This window comes from Lonchura striata, chromosome 12, assembly GCF_050655825.1.
Source record: "Lonchura striata isolate lonStrDom1 chromosome 12, ASM5065582v1, whole genome shotgun sequence".
NCBI classification, from domain to species: Eukaryota; Metazoa; Chordata; class Aves; order Passeriformes; family Estrildidae; genus Lonchura; species Lonchura striata.
This window is the reverse complement of record NC_140714.1, coordinates 23,207,132-23,221,441: the sequence shown is the minus strand read 5'-3', so window position 1 is coordinate 23,221,441 and position 14,310 is coordinate 23,207,132. Positions and strand designations below refer to the sequence as shown.

Here is a 14,310-nt window from a genome sequence, read left to right as displayed (position 1 = left end):
CAAGGAAAGTATTTTTAGCAATGCACTGAATGGTTTGACATTGAGAGAACTGAGGGACATTGTCGTGCTGCAAAAACTTGGACTGGTAATTCTTGTACTGAGGATTTCCTGGGCCCGGAGAACAGCCTGGAAGCATTCATAGCCATTATAATTATTCCCATTTCTATATCATGCATTCAAAAGAATCTCCTGTTCTCTCATATCATTGCCCAGTCTTCCCAGTGCTTACTAAAATATTCTTGTGGAGACATCCCTCCTCCCATTTCAGACTCAGGATTTAGGTAGACACAAGGTCAAGGACATTGGAATGGATGCTATGGAGTCTTCCCTGGGACTGGTGCTTTGGTAGATACAAAGCACAAATAAAAGCAAGTTTATTTGCAAATGTAACCAGTTTCCCAGGGAATACAGAGCCAGGACAGCAGCTGCATCCTTATGGCACTTACAGTCTCAGGAATGTAAGATTTCATTATTATAGGGGGTTTGCACAGAAAATGTCTCCCTTGGTCATTCCTGTTGCAGGGAAAAAAAACCTTTGGTGCCATAGCATCTAACTTGATTTAATTTGGGCAAGAAACTGCCTGAAATGTGGAACACAGGAAGGTGTGGATGGTTGTTGCCACTGTCCCTGCTAAACACAACTTCCCTGTACCACGGACCCCCAGCAGTGGACAGGACCAAGCAGCTGCCCCAGGAAAAAGCTGCAAACTGATGTTAGTACAGACTAGGAAGGAGAGACCAGGTAAATATAAACACCTACAACCATAAAACTGTATTTTCACATTCATTACAAAAGCTTTTAGTCCTCACACTGACAGTCTGCCCTTGGAAGTGCTGAATTCTGTGCTTAGTTAATTAGAAGATAAGAATTATCTATATCATATAAAACAGATCAGTGCCATTGCTTCCTATTACATGATGAAAACCTGCAGTCTTTAAACTATTCAAAGCACAACATTCTTTATGTCTAACTGAAAAGTAGGATAATTAGTCAATGTGCACAGCCTTTCATCAACCAGAAGTCTTAAATTATGACTGGTATTAATTGTATATAATTGAAATGATAAATTCCCCAAGATAAATCATATCTCACTTGTAAATCCTACAAATATTTTTTTCACAACAATTATAAATAAGTTCTCATTCATAAACATTTACAGATTAATGCAGAGCTATGGATTTAATTTCTTTGCAAATGAAGCTATGTCAATGTCACTGCTATTCATAAATCTCCAGGCTCCATATTTTTTAATGAAGTCTAATAGGTTATGAATCAAGGCTTTTTTTTTGTTTGTTTGTTTCATGTATAAGCCTTAAGAATCAGAAACAGGTTTTATAATCTAATTTCCCCAGAGATTATGTAACAAAAGTGATAAATATACAGTTAGTACAGCAATGGTTTTGATAGCTATGACTTTTTCCCCAGAAGAAAGTAATTTGAATTTAGATTAAGACACATCACTGTATCTTTCCTTACAAACTGTTGGATTAAGTTTCCTGATCACTCTGTGTGCACATTTGACTGAACCAAAATGTGGAAATTAAAAATGTAGGAAGAGAGCAGCTTCTGCATTCCATTGACCTTTATATGAGATAAGCATTTGAATTTTAATATATGTATGATACATACTTTAATTAAAGAGTAAATCAGAACTCTGACTTCCTCAGATTTATGAGCCGTGTATCACCAAAGCTCCATTCAACCTTTCTACCAGCAGCTCCTTCATTGCAGCAGCACTGCAGCTGCATGGCACACCAGAGCTGATAGCAACAGCATCTGCAGGCTAAAGGTGAGAACTTCTGGCCAGTTATCTTCTGCTTTAATTTAAATGTGAATATGAAGGCAATTAGAAGAAAATATTAGAGAGAGAAAATAATTCAAGCTGGCTGCTCAAATTAGTAGAAACAGAGAAGTAAAAGTCTCTTTCTACTTGTACATAATAATTTTATAGGACAGCCTGTCTGAATTATCCCCCAGCCAAGCACGGAACCACAGAATTGTCAAGGTCAGAAAGGACTTTCAAGATCATTAAATCCAACCATCAGCCCAGCACCACCACCCTGTTCACCACTGAACCAGATCCCCAAGTACCACATTCACACGTGATTTGGGACACTTCCAGGGGTGGGGACTCTCCCACTGCCCTGGCAGCTTGGTCCCATGCTTGACCATGTTCTCCATGAAGAAATTCAGATAAGCACAGCTTACTGCTCTGAGTAAGTGTATTGTGGTAATAGGGTGTCTGCTGGCTTCCCTGCTGCTGTGGAAGGGAAAGGGTGCACTCCTGCTTTCAATGCCATTCCAGTTTCCTTTTTTTAAAATTCCATTTTCTTCAATACTATTCCATTTCCCTATTCAGAAAAAATGAACAAAAACCCTAAAAATAACCCGCATCCTACTCATCCCTTCCCAAACCAAAAAACACTCCCTCAGCACAAACTCCTGTGCTGGAATTGGAGGACATGATGCTCAGAAACCTGCATACATACTTGTTTTATGGAAGTGGAACACAACAAGCAGATCTTTCACAAATAATCACTCTGGAGCATGTTAAAAAAATAATAGTTCCTCAGATTGGCTGTTTATTCCTTTTACAGTAAGTTGTATATTTCAGGTAGTTGAAATATGTTCATCACAATTGTCATTACTCTGTGCAGCATGTTCCCTTCCTCTCCTACCCCTGCACAGTTCTCAAAGGTGTGAAAAAAGTCCCTCTGGTAGAAGAAATCTTATTCTGAATTTTGTTTGACTTTCATTAGATCACTCACACAAATAAATGAGTTTTAGAACACCAGTTTGGATGGATGACTTCCAGCAAGTTGTTTTCTTGTTTGGATCACACTTCTCAAGGGGGCATCAAGTGTTACACATGAGAGATCCTCCTGTAATACTGCTGCTCCCAAAGGGGTGCACAGCCCAGCCCCAGCCTGACAGCCCCAGGAGTACCTGTATTGTGTCTGGAAAGAAAGAGCACAACAGAAATGAATCCCTGGCTGGAAAATTGCTGGAAGTTTGCTTAGCTCCAAAAGAAACCCTGAAGGTGTGAGGTGTGATGCTGGCTGTACCTTTTTTCCTGTGTGAGACAGTGGTACCCAGCATCTTTCTGACTGTGCTGATGAATGCAGTGTAGTGCTGTGAATAAATCTGTAGTTTAGATCAGCTGATGCTTCTCTTTAAAAACAGACCTTCATCCTCTGAAGCTGAGGAACACTTCTTGCAAGGATTCAGGCTTTAATGCTGTTGTCAATCTGGCCTATCTATAACCCTTAGATGTTGTTTTCCTTGGGCACAATGTTATCTGAGAAGAGCAAGATGGTCTGGCTGCAGGCTGAGCCTCACAGCCCCTCTGCTCCCTGCCTCTTAGCCCTGACATGGGCACAGGGAAGGGACAAAAGTCCAGAGGGCAGAACTGTAGGAATGGAGGGAACATACAAAAATGAGAGGCTATCAGTAACTAGAGTTAAATCACCACAGAATCCCAGACTGGTTTACTTGGAAGGACCTTAAAGCCCATCCAGTCCCATCCCCATGGGCAGGGACACCTTCCACTGTCCCAGGCTGCTCCAAGTGTCCAACCTGGCCTTGGACACTTCCAGGGATCCGGGGGCAGCCACAGCTGCTCTGGGCACCCTGTGCCAGGGCCTGCCACTCTTAGGGTAGTGGGACATTCACATTCTCTGGACAGAGAGACACAATTCTGTCTCTCAAGAGAAGCACAGAGAGAAGAAGAGAATACAATCTTTATCTCTGCTCTTTAATTTTCCCCATGTGGAACGTGGTGTGGGGATTGTTTATGTGCAGTGATGGCTGGGTTGGATTCTGCTGAAGGGTGTTTGGGTTCAGTGACCAATGGGACCCAGCTGTGGCTCGGGCTCTCAGCAGAGAGTCACGAGTTTGAGTTAGGTAAGTAAGAAGTCGGTATGTAAAACAGTATAGTATCTCTTTAAATAGTATATTAATGTAATATAGTATAGTTTTAATAAAGCTATCCTTCAGCCTTCTGATCTGGAGCCAGACATCACCATTTCTTCCCTGGATCCAGGATTTGCTGCATTTTTACTGTAGTCTAGTTCTTCCCGCAGGGAAAAATTTCTTCCTAAATTCTAATCTAAATCTACTCTCCTTCAGGTTGAGGCCATTCTACCTTGTCCTGCCCCTCCATCCCTTGTCCCCAGTCCCCCTCCAGCTCTCCTGGGGCCCCTTTAGGCCCTGGAAGGGGTTCTGAACTCTCCTTGGAGCCTTCTCTTCTCCAGCTCTCCCAGCCTGGCTCCAGAGCAGAGGTGCTCAACCTGGTGGCTCTAGGGAAAACTGGTGACCTGCACTGCCCAATGTGTTGGGAAGGTGTTTGATTCCCCTTGTGCATCCTGCAGTTTTTGCCTGCCCATTTCACAGACCAGCACAGGCTCAGCACTGTGCTCACCTCAGCAGTTCTCACACCTTCTTTGGCAGCCAGGCTACATCTGGTACATTAATTCATAACTGGAGGCAGTGGCCATCAGCTTCTCCTCTATTTTCACTTGTACAACTCTAAACCTTTGCACAGCCAGAGGGAACACTAAAACCAAGCGGGGAAGGGGTGCTGTGATGTTCTTCTTGTCCCACTGAGCACCCCCAGCTGCCCACGGACACAGACCCAGCCTGTCCCCAGGGCCAGAGCAGCCCCAGCAGCTTTGCAGAGGCTGATTGAGCACCAGGCTCTGCAGTGAGGGCATTAAGCAAGGCCACTGTGGGGATAGCTCTGCAAAGGAAGAGGATCACAGCAGGCAGGACTTGGGCTCAGGGCAAATAGTGCTGGCACCCCCTGAGCCTGGCTGAGAAACTGGTTGGGGCTGCAGCCAGAAAAGGTGAAGGGGTGCAGGTGTGGGATGAAGTTCCTGTGAAAGTGCTGTGGTAAGAGAACTGCTAATTAATTCAATACCAAAATACTTGCTTGCTTCTGAAACTCATGCAGATTGAAACAGCAAAGCTGCAGCTTCAACATTGCACTGAGGTTTGCAGTCCTTTCCCGAGAGACTCCAAAGATGTGACTCTTGGCAAGGCAGTGAGAGAACTGCAAACCAGTTCCCTCTCGGCCATATGTGGTGCGACCCCCCATTCAGCCATGCAGCAGAGCTCCCACCCCTGTCCTCACATCTCTAAAACTGTCCTGAGGCCCATTCCCCTCCTCTGTCTCAGTCAGAGCCCTCCAGAGTCCCACTGCAGGGAGCAGAAATTCATTTCCCTTCACACATCTGAGGGGTAGAGAGCACACGTTTCACTGCCCCTGAGGAATGTAAAATAAATTGAGGAGCACTGGCATGCTCAAAGCCCTGGAGCAGCTGCCATCAGTTTTATATAACAGGTTGTGGTTGTCCCTGACAGCTTGACCTTGACTATCATCTTTGCCCTTGAAGGCTCCTTTCCTTGGGCAGGTTGGTCTGTTCCCTGCTCCTTCCTTCCCTCTCATCCCACCCCATCTCTCTCCCAGCTGTGGCTGCTGTTTGTTCCTTCCCAGTTACTAAATCCAGTTTTGTCTTGGAAAAGACTGAGAACACACTGCTGCACCATCACCCCTCCAAGAACTCACACAAAGCTTCCTAAGTTAGTTCTTCTTTCCCTGTGCTGCTGCAGAAGCATAGGCAATGTTTTAATCGATTGTTATTCCTCCCATTTCAAACAGGGAGGGAGGAATCTCCTGAGCAGTGATGGTGTCCTGGGGTCCTGGTGATCCAGGGAAGCTCATCTGAGCTGCACAGCACAATGAGCTGAGCCCAGAGGTGCCACAGGATCAGCTCAAAGTGCTGAAACCCAAGAAACATTGAAGGCTTTTGTCAATTTTCCACTTTACTCCCTTTTAATGCTTCACCCAAAGATGAGCTCTTCACAAGTTAATGGAAAACACCCAGCCAGCACTAAATACTTCCTGCCACTTTTTGATGAAGAAAATCCCTAAAGTTGTAATTTCAATCAATCTGTTAGGATATACATTTTTATTCCTTATTACTATTACTTCTGCTTATATAGAAGACAAATAAGGTAAGATTTAACTCCCTGAGACTCAAGTTTTGTACAAACTCATTTAGTATCATCCCAATTTACAGCTTAAGGTAGGGCTTGAATATTTCTCAGTACTTCTGCAAATAAATCATTAGATCTGTACCCATCATTTACCAGCCCATCTCTGCCTGTCCTAATGAGCAACACATTGCATTTATCACCCCCTCTGTCATCATTTATCATGGTGTAATCCATTAAAATCCTTGAACAAACCTGTCCCCTGCACTGAAGGAGCTGCAGGATTTGACCCACTTAAATCTAATAAGAGCCAGATTCTCTCTGAAAACTCTCTGATGCTAGTAATTCACATGGGTTTCTTTTTTTAGATTAGGTATTATTGTCTGGCATTTAAGGCTCAGATAATTAAGTAGATTTATATTCATATTGTCTTATTATTTACTCATGTCTGTTACTTAAAACCTAATAACAAACAATGACATTATTACTCAAATACTTAATATATCCATAATTGAAATCAGGATCCAGTGCAAATGACTGCTTATTCTGACTTGATGGATAAATAAACATTCATTAGTAAAAGCAATGAAGACAGCAAATAAAGAGTAAACCCTTGCTCTCCTTATGCTGTGTCACATGGCCAGGACATGCAGCATTGCCTTGAAGGTGGGAAGATGCAGACATCAATATCAAGGATGGGAAAGGAAGCCGGAAAGTCAAATTTGATATAATTTTGTACATTAAGGTCTTGGGATACAAGCAAGACAAAGTTTGAGGGAGGAGATAGCATCTTTATTGCACATAGGGATAGAATGATAAAAAGAAATAAGCATTTGGGCTCAAAATGCTTTTTCAACTGGCATGCTGTAAAGCCTGTCTGCTCTTCCAAGAATATCATTATGTCTCAGGAACGATATTATCTCTCCCTGCAGACTCGATAGTGCTTAAAATGTCAGCTCTTCTTGAAGACGTCTGCTTTGCACCTTCCATCTGCTCCCAGGGATGAAGCTGCTGTCCATTACTGCTTCCCACCTCTCCCACAGCAATGTGGGAACAGGCAGAGAAGGGTCTCCAAATAAAATAGATATTTTAAATTAATATTAACCTCATTTCCATACCTCAAACTGTTGGCACAGACCACAGAGCATGGGTATTTTATGCCTACATGTGAAATACTATTTATAGGAGTCAGCTCTCTGAGTAGGCACAGGGAAAAGTTACCAGTTGTTTCAGTGCAATATGTGTACAGTAAAATTAGTCTATAATCCTTAAGAAAAATCTTTTACTGGGAAGAAAAAGGAGTTAACAAAAAAAGAGTTTATGGGTCTAGCAAAATTAGTTTTAGTTCTTCCTAAAAATAATTAGAAAAAACTAAAGCAAACAGGAAATACCCTAAACTCATATTGTAGATGCTTAGGTAGCATTTATTTTTATCAGAACTGTACAAAAAAGCCAATCAGGCTTTTGTGTTTATGCAGTATGTATAAGAAATGGCATATTCCCCATTTTTGAGAGGGAAGAAAGGTAGAGTTTAGCTGATTTGCCCAGTCACACCACATCCCTACCAGAGCATGGAATTAAACCTTGCTCCTTTCCAAGGAGGTGCCCATCCCACTGTCCTTTGGACAGAGCAGTCCCAGGAAGGGCCAAAGCCAAACCAGCCCTCCTGGGGAATCCCCAGCATGGTTTTACTGCAGGCAGAAGGGAGGACTGGGAGCCTTTGGAGCCAGTCCCTGTCAGGAACGGAGGCAGGCAGCTGGTGTCCCTGGGTCAGGGACAGAGGCCGGCACGGTGCTGGACGCCCACTGCCGCTGCCTCTGCTCGCGGACCAGGGCCGCCAGCGAGAAGCCGAAGAAGGCGGTGAGGAGCCCGCGGGGCCCAGCGTCACCGAGCTGATCAGCGAGGCCGTGCCCGCCTCCACGGAGCACACAGGGCTCTCCCTCACCGCGCTCAGGACGGCGCCGGCCGCTACGACGTGGAGAAGAACAAGAGCTGCAGCAAGCTGGGGCTCAAGAGCCTCGTGAGCAATGGCACCCTGGTGCAGCCCAAAGGCCTTGGGGCCTCTGGCTCTTTCAAGCTGAACAAGAAGCCAGGTGAGACAGAAGAAAAGGCAATGAAGGAAAACCAGCTGCCATGACCAAGAAGCCAGCGGCCTAGAGGCCTGCTGGCATGGCCAAGAATCCCAAGAAAGCAGCAGCAGTGAAGGAGAGCCCCAAGAAGGCAAAGAATTTGGCAGCCAAGAAAGCGGCCAAGAGTGCCAAGAGAGCCGCAGAAGCAGGCCCCAAGAAGGCAGTGAAGAGCCCAGCAAAGGTGAAGGAGGTGAAGCCCAAAGCAGCCAAGCCTAACACATTCAAACCCAAAATGGCCAAAGCAAAGAAGGCGGAGCCAAAAAAGAAGTAAGATGTCTGAGAGAAATTGAAAGTCTCATTTAAATAAACCCTGTCATCTTAAATCATTCTTTGTCATTACAGTCCTCTAATGATGTCCAGTTACCTAAACCGAAGGTACTGGGTGACAACCGATGGGTTGACAACCCTCTGCACCAGCTGGATGGAAATCCCAGACCTTTGGAATGACAATTCACCTGGACCTCAAGATTCAGCCATTTTAAGGACATTATAAGCAAAAGGAAATGCTCCCTCTGACAGTTTTAAATGTTATCTCTGATAGTTTTTATGTTGGTTTGTTTACAATATTCAAGTTGTAAGTTGTGAATTTTACGTAACTAGCCTGCAGCATGCCACCCAGAAACATTGAACCTTTGATAGCTCCCGGACATGATAGTAAAAAATTGATGGTACGCACCAATAGAAAGAGAGAAAGATTAGGTTTGTCAGTTTAGTGAAGAATTTAATTCTCCTTGTACCATGTTTCTTGTCCTTTCCGCAAAGGGGCCCCACAGAACAATAACAAACATGGCTTTTATATTTAAAAAGAGAAAAGGGGGAGCTATGACAGCATACAGCTGCACTGTATGCACCATAAAAGGAGGAGGAGCTTGGCTATGGCGAGCCAAGCCCTGACAAGAACACAAGCAGGCAGCTGTTGGTCAGTGAGCCGGGTGGTGACCAGTCAGAGCCAATCGGGTTTGAATGTGGAGTGTTTTGAATAGGGCATATAAGAGCTGTATCAACCAATAAAGTCTTTGCTGCACGAACCACGGGTGCTATGCCGTGTCTCCGTCTCTCCCCAGTGCGACAGCCAACAAGGCACCTTTTGTACACTTTTATACACAAACCACTCTGCAGCTTTCTGCCAGGGTGAGGTGGCCTTACAGTGGGCAGAGGTACAATTTATATACCCAGAAATTCATTTACACACTGCTCAGGTGGTGCCTGAAGACCTCAGCATCCATGGAAAGGAGGAACAGGGATCAGTTTCCAGTTCTGGGCTGGCCTCTGTGCCAGCATGGCCACCACCCAAACAGAGGGAACAGGTCCCAGACAAACACCTGCACTCCCAGGAGAGACACCAAACCTCCTGCCAGCCTTTGTCCCCTTGTCCATGTGCGCTCAAAGCCATGTGCCAGCCATGCTCACGCATGCAGCACCAGCATGATCCACCCACTCTGCTGGCTCCTTCCTTCAGCATTATGTCAGCCTGTTCTACACCACCAGAGCCAGCCTGTTCCCCCATCAGAGCCCTGCACGCAGAAACTCAAAAATAACCCTCCCTTCTGTTCCTGCCAGCCTCCAGCCAGGGTGAGTTCTGCTTGGCTCCATTTTTAAGCTGCTCTCATGCCACACTGCCATGACTTCACGTGAGTCCAGACTCATCTCACCAAGAGCCCAGAGCTGAGCTGCATCCCCTGGCCCACAGCACTTAAGGATAATGGGATGTGATTCCTGGCAGGGAGATCCTAAAATGGAGCTTTTCAACCCTTCCCAGGGAGGTCTCCGAGGCCAGGTCTGTCAGGGTGTCCCGCATGGGGCTCGTGTGCGTGGGGGGTGCTCAGCCCTGTTGTGGGTGTGCATTGCTCCTCTCTGTGTCTGGGAAACGTGGGCATGGCAGAGGGCGTGGAAATGCCTGAAGGTGCGCTGCTTCCCTGATGGGTACTAATTAAAAGTACATTATGATCTTTATTGGTGAAGAGTCCATAAAATTTTGCGCTGTTACAGCCAGTTTCAAACATTTAAACATTTATTATGCCTGCCAGAATTAGCAGGGCTGGGATCGCTGCAGCTCATTCAGTTGTTGCTTCTACCAACTGCATTTAAAAGAAAGTCTTAATTTTTCCACTGGTGACCCTCCCCTCCATTTTCCCCTTCCCCTGACTTTGTTTCCCTTTTTGTGTGGTTCCTACACTTATGGTGGTCCTCTCTGGCAAACTAATAATGATCAGGCGAACAATCCCAGGGAACAATTTTTGCACCCCCGCCATCCTTCCACACACTAAGGTCATCTAATCTGTTCCAAGGTCACCTAACCTGTTCCCAGGTGTTTCTGCTTTTCCCCTTTTTCAAGTAGAAATACTCCATTACTTTCATCTCTGTTATAAGTTTGTTGATGTCAGAAGTAAGATCAGATGTGATTTTTCTCTGTGCTTTCCCAGGATATCCATAGGGAAAATTGTTCATACATGCAAAAGCAGATCACACATACTAAACCCAACTGAAATTGAGCCAGGTCTTCAAAGCAAACTTCCTCCATACCCAAAGTAAAACACTGAGCTATCTTGAATCATTAAGACTATTTAATGCCACCTTCTCTTCCAATAAATACATATTAACAATTTCAGATATTTTCCCCTTTTGTTCCAAGTCAAGGAGTTGTTTGTTGTTTCCAAGATCATCCTTCATTACAAGAATGCAGAACAGCAGCAATTTCCCCAGGAAGCTCATAAAAATCCTTATCCAGTATATTCCAGGAAATTATTCTGAGGAATAAAAAGCAAATTACAGCATCCACCTCCCATATTTGTCAGAGTATTTACATGTATTATGGATCTTGAAATGATGAAATGCCACTGAGTAAGCAATGAGACTTCTACTGTGAAAAACCCAAAGATTAGTTTAAAATAAGTTATCTTTGACCTCAGCACCCAGTTACAAAGGGAATTTTACCAAAGACACCAATGTTTCTGTGAAAATGGTGTTCATGGGATGACACACAGCCTATCCAACACCTTCCCTCCTGTGGCACTGATTATGTCAGCCCCAGTTTTCCCTGGGAATTCCAGCCCTCCAAGCGATTGTGGTGAGCTCCTGGCCCTTTGCCACTCAGCCTGGGATATTCTTGGCAACACTGATAAGGCCACTTGTTCCAAATAAGGAAAAATCTAGAAACTGGTTTGTCTCCAAGCAAATCCACTAAAGCTCACTGGGTCGTACACAGGCAGGGGAAAAACACCCACAAAAAACCAAATGAAGCAAAAGTGAACTTCTGACTGTCTGTCTCGCCAGCACCAGCCAAATCTCATTAAAGAGCCACAATGATGAAGTACATTGACAGTAAGTGCAACAGACTTGATGAAAGACCTTAAAATGTTTATGCTAATCTGAAGTTTCAGTTTCATGTTCCACACAAGTTTTCCAAACAAGAACAGTGCCAGAAAGCATGGAAGAATGATCTTAACTTTTACCTTTCTAAAAAAATTCCAAACAAAATATCAAGCAAAAAACCCAAGCATCATACATCATATCTCCAGGTTTCCTTTTTTTTTTTTTTTTTTTTTTTCCTTACCACCTGCATATTTTGCTGGACCGGTGGAAAAAAAAAAAGCTTTCCTCAGTTTGCTTGTGAGATAAACCTGTGTTGGAGCTATGAGCTCCTTCAGAGTCTGGAGAAACAATGTGGAGCAGCTGGTGCCTGATTTTCACCATGGAGGAACCACACCAGTAACTCCACAGTTACTCCACACCTACCAGGGAGGCACCCCTGTGCACAGACTGAGTAACTCAGCACTTTGAAAGAAAAGAAAAACCCCAAGAAAGCTCCAGTCCCAGTTCTACTCCAAATCTATTATTTAGTCTGACTGCTCCCACTCTATTTCCTCCACTTTGATCAACTAATGACCAAGAAAAGCAATTATCAGCATAAGGAAAATATATTCTTGGTATCTTTGAACTGCTGTGGCAAGTGTAAATGCATTCCTTTAGTGAGAACAGAGGAAATATTTTTTCAGTGGCTAAGATGAGAAATGAGGGGGAAACAAGTAGGAGGAGGTAGGGGAGAGACTATTATTTTATTAACTAATTAGAGCAGCATTGAAAGAAAACCAGCCGGCAAATCTCTGTATTATTGATTGTAAAGAGATGACTGCAATGTACAACAGAGACGATGAAACACTGGGATGTGCATTTGAAAATTGCTTGTCCTGCCTGTGCAGGGGAGTACAACAACCTACAAAATAATTGAGTTATTGTCATGGGGGAGGGATAAATACGTCACTGACAGGTTTGGGGAAATGGTGTGTGCAGGTAACAACTGGTCTTGTAGCCTATTCTTCAAAGTCTGCTATGAGAGAGAAGAAATCCCTCTGCCATTTCTCTATTTTTTGTGTATTTCCATGAACACCTCCATGGCCACTGTTCCAGTCAGCTATAGCACCACCAAACACACCAGAATAAACCCAGGCAGGTCTGCAGTAACAATGGGCCCAAAACTGACTGAACCACTTCAGCACCAGCTGTGGGCTGGGCCAGACACCACCAGAGCAGTGCCCCCACCCTGCCCCACACAGTTCCCTGGGAGGGAGATGATGCTGAAGGACATCAACTGAAAATCCCAATATCCTCTCAAAAACGAACACATGGGAGCAAATATTTAACATTAAGCTCTACATTTCTACAAAAACATTCAAAGAAAGAACAAAACATAATGCCTTAAAAAAATAAAAACAAAGAGTGGAATTTGGGGAAATATAAATCATCATTTTTAGTGATTTCCCGGGGCACTCATTCAACAACACACCCTGAGGTCACGAAGATACAGAGCAGCTGCCTTCCAAACCTGCAACACTGCAGTTTAAAGCCATGGTGTAGTTTAGAATAATATTATTTCTCAGGATCTGGCCTGGCAGCTCAGAGGCTCAGCAGGGCAGTGAGCTCGTCATGCTGGTGCAGGCTCTCAGGCATCAAGAAAAAAGGGTGGATGTCTCTCTTTCTGACCTGTGTGCTTTTAAAGGGGAGAGAAGTGATGAAACAAAGATCTCCTGGCAGTGGGGTAGAAGCAAGAGAACACACAGGAGACAGCTGCAGAAAGGACAGGCTGCAAGTGGAATTGCTGAGAGAAAGAGATGGAGATTGTTGGGGGTGAAAGGAACCAAAGTTACCAAATAAACTGTGAATTCCTGGATTTCCAAGGATGGGGAGGCTGGGAAGTGAGGCTGGTGAGAGCTTTCAGAGTCCTGAGAAAGTCACACTTCATGTGAAAGAGAACTGTACGCCACTTGCCAAGGGACTTGGACTACCCAGGTGAGGTGCAGATGATCTGCGCAACACCCCCGTGGCAGAGCTGTGAACAGCCACAGCCTCCCTCTCCACCTAAATCAGTAAAAACACAAGGAAAACCTCAGAAAGTCTAACCAATAACACCCAAACTGCTCCAACACCCCCTCCATGCAGGGGTCAAGGCTGACTGAAGGCTAGGGAGCTTCACATTGCACTCTGGCAACTCTAACTCTGCTTGTTGGCTTTGGTGTCCTTCCACACTGGAGGTCTGGCCTTCACCCTCTTCTGAGCACTTCATTTACTAGTGCAAACATATGTTTTTGAAAGAAAATCCAGGTACTTACATGGAGTAATCACATTTTAAAATGGCCTTCATCATTATTTATGTCAGCATCTTCCAGATGTGATTCAGGCAACAATAGCAGCACATGTCATTTGTGTGTCTGTTCCTGTCCCCAGGGGAAAATTAAGTTATGATTAAAGCTGTGCCTTCACCCAGCCCATCCACTTCAATGGAGCTCTGCATCAACAGCTGTTGGGAACCTGGGGAAAACTCTTTCTCGAGAATATTAAGTCTTTACCTCTGCAAGCATTATTTTCAAGGTGATTGAGTTTGGGGTTTTTGTTGTTTGTCTGTAGAGCTACCAGGGTTAGCAGGAGGTGTTGGTAGCACCCAGCACAACCCAGCACAGCTGCAGGTTTGTGGCACCTGAGAACAAACTCAGCCTCAGCCCTCAGCCACCAGCACCATCTCTGGTGTCTGCTGTGGGAAATCCTTGGGAGAAGGGAACCAACACCAGTGGGAAGTTTTCAGCCTCCATGTTCCATGGTTTACTCAGACTCCAGCATTGGCAGTGTTCCACCTCAAGTGTCCTTCATCAAAGATTATCAGCTTTTTTCCCATATTGAAAGTATTCCACATAC

At 44.6% G+C, this 14,310-nt stretch overlaps 1 pseudogene; it reads left to right on the top strand.

Annotated features, from left to right (window-relative positions):
- The first annotated feature begins 7,677 nt into the window (after positions 1 to 7,677).
- Positions 7,678 to 8,535, top strand: LOC110479433 (uncharacterized; annotated as a pseudogene).
- The last annotated feature ends 5,775 nt before the right edge of the window (positions 8,536 to 14,310 follow it).